Source organism: Arvicanthis niloticus, chromosome 11 (genome assembly GCF_011762505.2).
Source record: "Arvicanthis niloticus isolate mArvNil1 chromosome 11, mArvNil1.pat.X, whole genome shotgun sequence".
NCBI lineage: Eukaryota > Metazoa > Chordata > Mammalia > Rodentia > Muridae > Arvicanthis > Arvicanthis niloticus.
In genome coordinates, this window is record NC_047668.1 from 78046838 (window position 1) to 78055800 (window position 8963).

Here is an 8963-nt window from a genome sequence, read left to right on the forward strand (position 1 = left end):
TGCTGTAATCTTATTAGTGTCAAGAACTTTTTTAGGAAAGAAAAAAAAAGTAAAAGCGGCAGGCCTGGTGGTGCTTTAGGCAGGCAAGAGAATCAGGGGTTAAAAGTGAGCCTCAGCCACTTAATAACCTCAAGGCCAGCCTAGCGTACACGAGATTGTCTCAAACAAACACCTAGCTGAATGTTTTATGTCACCTCAGGATGGGAGTTTAGCTCTCAGTTGATAGCATGCTTGCCTAGTATGAACGGAGTCCTGGGTTCTAGTCCATGCACACCCAGTACTGGGTGTGGTGATGCATACTTTCTTTGTTTGGTTGGGTTTTTTTTTTGAGACAGGGTTTTTCTGTGTAGTCCTGGCTGTCCTGGAACTCACTCTGTAGACCAGGCTGGCCTCGAACTCAGAAATCCACCTGCCTCTGCCTCCCAAGTGCTGGGATTAAAGCCGTGCACCACCACTGCCCAGCGTGATACGTACTTTTACAGAGGTAGAGGCAGAGGAGGAGCAGAAGTTCAAGTTTATCCTTGGCTGGTCACAGTTAGAGATCAGGCTGAACTACAAAGACTCTGTCTCAAAAAGAAAAAGGCACCTGACCTGTATGTGACTATGTCTATGATAATCTCAGAGCAAAAAATATGACTATGGTTTCCCCCAAAGAACAGTTTACCGCTTTCAGTAGGTTTAAGAAGATCAGCTAGGGTATTCCCTGCTGTTGTTAGGAAAGTGTGAAAGAAAAGCAGGGCTCTCTTGAGGAAGTCTTTCTAAGATAGATGCAGAGGAGTGAAACTGGGATGGAGCGGGTGTTAATCCCATTGGCGAATTAGTGTGCTTTATAAAAGCAAAACCCACAGGCTCTGCACTTCCCGCCTTCATCCAATGGGGGCAAGTGTATATCCTGATTAGTTCCTGCCTTCTTCCCACCTGTGTGTCATCAGGCACATCCTGTGTGGCTGGAGCAACCAACCCTGTATACAAAAATGAAAACACACAGTAATTAAAACTGAAATTGTAACGGTATCTCACACAGGTGGATCTGCACTGTAACTATCAAATGAGTGAAGAGGGCCACTCCCAGGAAGCTGCTATGGGAATATGGCGGCCTTTCTTGGGGAGAAAAGAAAATGTCTCATCCCATCTGCAGTTTGTCAGTCTTCTTAGGAATTAGGCATGCATGTGGTACGGGGTTCCGAGAGATGCTGGTAGCCCTGGCTGATTACATAGCTTAGAACCACAGCATGGGCTCCTGAAATACTGAATATACCAGGGGATGTGAAGGGCAGTTAGGGGAATCAAGGAAGGGGAGCAGAACTAGGTGGCAGTGAAGGACTTGTCCAAAGGACTATAATGTTAGGAGAATGAACAGAAGTGGAAAGATATGCAAATAAACACATCCAGACTTGGGGATTTTGAGCTCTGATACATACATGACACCTGTACCACGTAAGTGACAAATGTGGGTGCAGGCATGGCTGTCCTTTTTCTTCGTGATACTGATGATTGAACACAAGTCAAGTAGACACTCTTTCCCTAAGCTACATCCCAAGATTTATATATCTCTACATAAAAAAATCTAATATGCTAATATTACTAATGAGGGTGTAAATTAACACACCACATTGAAAGGCCACTTAGAAATATTCAAGTAATTTATGTATTTTTTGGATCAATTTTATTAAGTGTGTACTCTGAAGAAATTTACTTTTATGTGTGCAAATGGATAGGGGCAGACACTGATTGATTAACTGATTGATTAATTAGAGTTTTGAAGCTGGTCTGGAATTCTATATATAATCCAAGATGGCAGCAGACTTGCCAGGATCCTCCTGTCTCAGCTTGTCAAATGTAGGGATTACAGGTATAAAGTACCATGCTTGGCAATTTAAAACAGCATATGGAAAACAAACTAGCTGCAGTGCGTGCAAGAATTAACAGGTGAATTTTTATGACCTCTTCCATCAGAGTCTCTAAAATACAACGGTGAAAATGAATGCAGTAGAGCTATAGATCTCAAAGGAAATAATTCCAAGAAACATGAGGGATGGAAGCAGCTAGGGAAGCAGTAGCTTCAGAACCCGCACTCTCAGGCACATACTCTCATGTCCTAAGCATCTTTCTCTCACTTAGCCCGCATGTTTAACCTCCATCCTTAAACTATCCTTGTTCTAAAGTCACTTTAACACCAACCCCCAGGAAAGACAAACAGCAGTCAGGACTGACAGCGACTCCCACCTACATCTGAAATGCTTGAGATGCTTACTAGGAAGACCACAGCCTGGCTGCAGTGATACCCTACCTCAACGCACAAACAGAAAAATAAGTTGCAGAAGACTATAGTCATTTTAAGTTTTAAAATCTAACAAAACAGGGCTGGGAAAAAAGCTCATGATAGAGTATGTACCTTGGATGCATGAAGCATGAGGCCCCAGATTCAATTGTCAGGAATGCAAAATGTGCACGTGCACACACACATACACACTCGCACACTTGCGTGCACACACATACATACATAAACACTCACACAGTCACACTGACCCACAAACTCACACATACACACACATACTCTCACACACACTCACATACACACCCTCACATATACTCACACACACAGAGATATACATACAGACACACATTCATAGACACACACACACATACAGACACACACATTCAGAGACACACATACATACACAGAGATACACACAGACCCACACACTCATAATTAATGTAATAGGAAAAGCAGGAAACAGAAAAGAAAGAACAATGAATGGGACATCATTGGCTTGTGTGACGTTGTAATAGTTAATGGGCCGGGGATTTTTTTTTTTTAATTAAGCTCTAATATTTTATGTGGCTGAAATCTTTCAAGTTAAAAGAACAGAGATAAAAATGAAAATTAAAGAAATATGCAGTGAAATACATAATAGAATTTGTTAGGATTACATGTGCATTCAAATTTCTTGATATTTCCCAGAAATAAATCTATTGCTTTAATTTTAAAATTTATCAATTAATAAAATAGTTTATGCACTGCAGAGCGATGCTATAGAGAGAGTAAGGGCTTAGAGCTGTAACCATCATGTATTAAAGTGCCCAGAAATATTTAGCGAACGGATTAGTGGATGGACAGCACAGTGAGACCTTACCCACACAGCCAGCAGGGGGGCAGAGGAAGCAGGGCATGCTGGGAGCAAGCTTGTGTCTGAGACAGATGGTGCTGTCCAGCAGGACACAGTGCACAGTGGCCGGAGTCCTGTTTCTGAGGAGAACTAATTCAGGTATAATCAGATTCGTTCTGGCAGGTGGGCTTGGACGGGCAGGGATGCTGACGACTGCTCTCCATCTGCATCTCATCTGACCTACTTTGAGGATTCTTCTCTCTCTCTCTCTCTCTCTCTCTCTCTCTCTCTCTCTCTCTCTCTCTCTCTCTCATCTACTCACATTTCTTCTCTTCTCTTGAGAAAGGCTCCTGTTATGTAGCCCAAGCTGTCTTTAAACTCACAGCAATTGTCTAGCCTCAGACATTAGTCAAGGGCTGCTACCATTCTCTTCACTTGCCTGCTATTGCTAAGATTCCAGCATTGTGACCACAGAAACCTGCTTGTCACCTGTCTGTAGGACGTATGGAAACCTGCAGGACCATCAGTGTATACAGGATGTCCACATCCTAGGCAGCTAATCTAAGTAATTTGGGTTGTAGGCATGGAGTGGATTAAAACTACTGAATCCAGTGAGTGTCAAATGAAGCAGCCCAAACTAGTCATCATTTGGGAAAAGCCAAAGGGGATTATATGAATTTGCCACGCATTCATTTTATTTAAGGGAGGCCATTCTGTTATTTTACGGGCATTCTTACACTTACACACTAAGTTATTTATCACTTGGTGTGACTCTGCCTTGTTAAATGGACTAACAAGGTAATTCTTTGGGCTGAGGTGGTTTGAAGAGGATACAAGAATCTGCACAGAAAATAGCAGTAATTTTCTAAGCAGAGCCGAGTCAATTGTATCCATCGGGCACTAACAGAAAGACTCTGGCTTTTAGTAGACAGCCCACTATGTGATCGTCCTGGCTGAATAGCTGCAGAGACATTGTTGTGAGGAGAGCGCAGAAATCCTGCAGGTTTAATTGCCAATAAATCAGCATGACCTCCAATCCCTGGCAGGCCTGTTCAACAATCATCTTCTCAACCAGAAAATGAAGAGCTGGGTTTTACAAAGTGTGCTTCCTGCCTGTGGTAGGAAAACAGAAGCTGGCCGCCCTCTCCGTCACACTCCCCAAGATAATGAAGGACTCTATTTGTGGCACATTCTGTTTGTGTTTAGGTTATTTTCAACTTGTCTTATAGTTATTTCTTTTTGTTATTACAGGGACTCCCTTTAGTCTGTCTTTAAAAAAAAATCTTGTCATTCATTAATTCAATATTTTGCCAGAGAGATTATCCCCTACTTAGTTTGTACAAATTTGCATTAAAATATTCTGGCTCTCTCAAAACACTAGTCACAAACTGTCTGACTTGGATGTTGCTTTGAGCTGATTTTCAAATTTGTTTTTAAAAGTGACTTTTTAAAATTAATATGTCCAATTTTGACTACAATGGACAAAGAAACTTGACCATTTGATCATCCTCAAATAAGACATGATAAGCCTGGGATTATACTGTAAGCTCCTTGTGTGTCTATCTTAATTGAAATAAGTAATGTTCTGGGGTAGATATCCATACACTTGAATATTTAATTGTATTATCACTATAAGAAAACATTAAAATTTAAAACTAAGCAGTAGGATGAAGTTGTACTTAATTTTTGAGAATGTCTGCTGACTATTCTGAATTTAGACATGGACTGTTCCTACCTGGCCATCTAGCTTTATCTGGTTTACCATGCACTGTGTCAGGAACCCATCTTTTCCGAGACAGCATGAGGGCTGTACTGTTGTGGGGTTTGGTATTTATTTATTTATTATTTTTCAGTATCACAGCTATCGCTTACAGTCTTGAGCATGCTGGGCAAGTTCCCATCTATGGCACTTGAAACACATCTGAAGTTTATCACTAGGGCTGGAAAGATGTTGGGATCACTGGCGGTACAACCACTGGATGACAAAACCAAAACCATTTACAACAAAACTAAGTGATAAGGTAGCCACCCGAAAGCCTGCAACACAAGCAACCGAGAATAAACCACTGACATCCACAGTAGCTGACACTTTGTATGTTTTAAAATGGATGTTTGGGGCTGGAGAGATGGCTCAGCAGTTAAGAGCACTGGCTGCTCTTCCAGAGGTCCTGAGTTCAATTCCCAGCAACCATATGGTGGTTCACAACCGACTGTAATGGGATCTGATGTACTCTTCTAGTGTGTGTCTGAAGTCAGCTGCAGTGTACTCATATAAATAAAAAATAAATAAATCTTTAAAAAAGAATTAAAAAATAAAATAAAGTGGATGTTTTTAAGTGTCTTATTCTGTGCCTCCTTCCCCACCACCCCCCATCTTTGTGATATTCAAGATCTAACCCAGGGCCTACGTACCAACCTAAAGAGGCCACCATTATTCTTGTACTAAGAAGCGTGAGGCAAGAGGCCAATTGCCATAGTGAGCATGAAGCCTGACTGGACGAAAGATAACACAATTACAATTTAAGCTTCAAAGTTAATGATTGATTTGATTAAACATTTCAATTAAATTTAAATATTTATGTTTAAAGTTTTACATATGATTTTTCTATACATAAATGTGTTTATTTATCTTTGTTGGTTTCTTTTAAATTGGCCTTCTTTGAATGATGCTAGGCAACTAATTTATTGACTTGAAAACTAATAATTGGCTGTCCCTCCTGCTGTATGAACAGTGTCTTGGCTTACTAAACGGTAAACAGTGGAAGCATCTTTATAAAAACAGATGCCAGTGAAACTGAGAGGTGCAATTAGACCACAATATCTTCTCAACTTGCAATGAAATAATGGATTGCACCTCAGCAGCCACTCTTGCCCAGGACAACCTAGTGTGTATGTCACGAAGGTAGTGAGCGTGAAGGGAAATGACCCCACCTTGACTTTTCCAAAGGAGCAAAGTTCAGATCACACCTCTGAATTCAGCTGCCAATGAAAAGGAAGTAAAGGGGTGGAGAAATGCAGAGAACCACACGGATAGGTGTGTCTCTGCAGTGCTGTAGAGCCTCAGGTTCCTCAGCAGACATCTAAGGCACCGGAGGAGCCTATAGCTTAAAATAGATGTAAAAGAAAAGGATATTGGCAAACAGTTGAACTCCAGTCAGCAGATACACTCTTGGATGGTTGGTTTTTTTTTTTTTTTTTTTTTTTTTAATTTAAGTTTTTACTTATTCACTTTGCATCTCTTTAGCTGCCTCCTCTACCAGTCACCCGTCTCCCACAATTCTTCCCCCATCCCTCCTTCCCTTCTCCTCTGAGGGAGTGTTCTCCCCCACCAGGTATCTATGCCCCTCCCCCGCAACCCGCCCCCCTTCACATCTCTGCGAGGCTAGGGACTTCCTTTCCCACTGAGGCCAGATAATGCAGTCCAGATACTAGAACATATCCCATGTACAGGCAATAGCTTTTGGGATAGTCATCACTCCAGTTGTTCAGGACCCACACGAAGACCAAGTTGCACATCTGCTACATATGTGCAAAGAGGCCTAGACCCAGTCTGTGTATATTGTTTGGTTGGTTGTTCAGTCTCTTGAAGAGCGCCAAGGGTCCAGGTTAGTTGACTCTGTTGGTCTTCCTGTGGAGTGTCTATCCCCTTTGAAGCCTGCAATCCTTCCTCCTATTCTTCCATAAGAGTCCCCAAGCACCATCCATTGTGGTGTCTATATCTGTCTGAGTCAGCTGCTGGGTAGAGCCTCTCAGAGGACAGCATGCTAGGCTCCTGTCTGCAAGGATAACAGAATATTATTAATAGTGTCAGGGATTAGTGCTTGCCTATGGGATGGGCCTCGAGTTGGGTCAGTTATTGGTTGGTCATTCCCTCAGTCTCTGTTCCATCCCCTGTACCTGCATTTCTTGTAGACAGGATACCTTTTGGGTTAAAAATTTGTGGGTGGGTTGGTGTCTCTATTGCTCCACTGGGGTTCTGCCTGGCTACTGGTGGTGGCCTCTTCAGGTTCCATATCCCCAATGTAGTGAGTCACAGCTAAGGCCACCCCCATTGATTCTTGGGTACCTCCCATATCCTAGGTTTCTGTCTTGTCCTGGAGATGCCCCACACCTCTCCACCCCTGTCAGCTGCAGATTCCTTCTCATGGTTATCTGGCCATCTTTCCTGTCCCTCCCACACATTCTTGGATGATTTATCCCAAATAAGGGCTACTATATGTGAGTGTAAAAAGCCCTATAAATTTCCTTTTGGTTTTGCTTTTGAATCAGGGTTTCAGTATCTCAGACTGACATCAAACTTGAGCTAAGAATGACCTTAGACTTCTGATCCTCTTGTCTCCACTATTTAAGTGTTGATGTTACAGGTGTAGACCAGCACTCCAGGTTTATATAGAGCTGAGAACTAAACCTCGGGCCTCAGGTACTCCAGACCAGCACTCTACCATCCCCAAACGCTATTGGCTGGAATACAAACGGATAATAACACCACAAACTTCTGAATTATTTTATGTTTAAAATGTGTGCTTTTCTGTGTCTTGCTCTTATTACACCTGGGTCAGTTATTATTTATAATACCACCAAGAAAGCAACAATTTCTTCAATATCAGAAAATACTTGCTCTGGAGGAGAGAGGAGATTGTCATTGGGACAAATGTGTGGAGAAGCTTCCAGGTGGGTGTTAGGTTGGCAAAGTCTTGGCTTGGATGGTGGTTACAAAGGTGTTACCTTTGTACAGTGACTCAGTAAGTTCTCCTTGTATCTATTTTTATATCTGATTCATTATTATCATTATGGAATTTTGCTTTATTTAGTTATATTTATTTTTATTATTTTTGGTTGTGTGTAAATGTGTGAGTCTATATGTGCAGGTAAGTGCAGGTGTCCAAGGAGGTCAGAGGCACAGCATCCCCTGAAGCTGGAGTTATAAGAGCTGTGAGCTGCCTCAGGTGGGTGCTGGGAACCAAGCCTTAGTCCCCTGAAAGAGCAGTAAGAGCCCTTAACTGCTGAGCCATTTCTAGAGCATGTAGAGACATTCCTGCTCTGACTCTCAAGTGCTGAAATTACAGGCACGTGCCACCATATTATTTTTTATATATATTTTATTTTTTCTTTTGTTTCTTTTTTGCTGAAATAGTCTCATGTAGCCCAGGTACTAATATAGTCAAGGTTAGGCTTGTTCAGTCTCCTGATCCCTCTGCTTCCACATCCCACATAGTTGGGTTTACCAGTCTGTACCATCATTCCTGGTTGTACCTGTTTTATTCATGTTTAATTACTTTATTTTTAAGATAATAATCACACAATTTATTCCTTTCCTTTCCTCCTACCAAACCCTTCCATGTACCAGTTCTTGCTATTTTTCAAATCCATGATTTCTTTTTCATTGATTGGTATTACATGTGCTTATGTGTATACATTATATTTCTAAATATAACTGTCTCAGTCTGTATAGTGCTACTTGTATGTATAGCATGTATGTGTTTTCAGGGCTGACCCTTTGGTGCTGGATAACCAGTTTCTGTCCTTTCCCCTGGAGAAGACTGTTTCTCCCACTTTCATCATTCCTTAGTTGCCTGTAGTTCTTTGTGTCTGATTCAGGCTTCATGAGCTTCCCCTGTCCACTTTGCACCTCTGTCCTTGTTCAGCTCATGCTTAGGCAGCCATGTTGGCGAGATTTTATGGGCATGGCTTCTGACATTCCTAGGAGACACAACCTCACAGCAAACTCCCTGATCTCTGGCTTTTCCAGTCTTTCTCTTCCCCTTCCACAGGGTCCCCCGAGTCTTAGGTGTAGGGCTTGTTTGTAGACAGACCTACAGGGACTGAGCTCCACAACTTCCCATTTATTTTTAA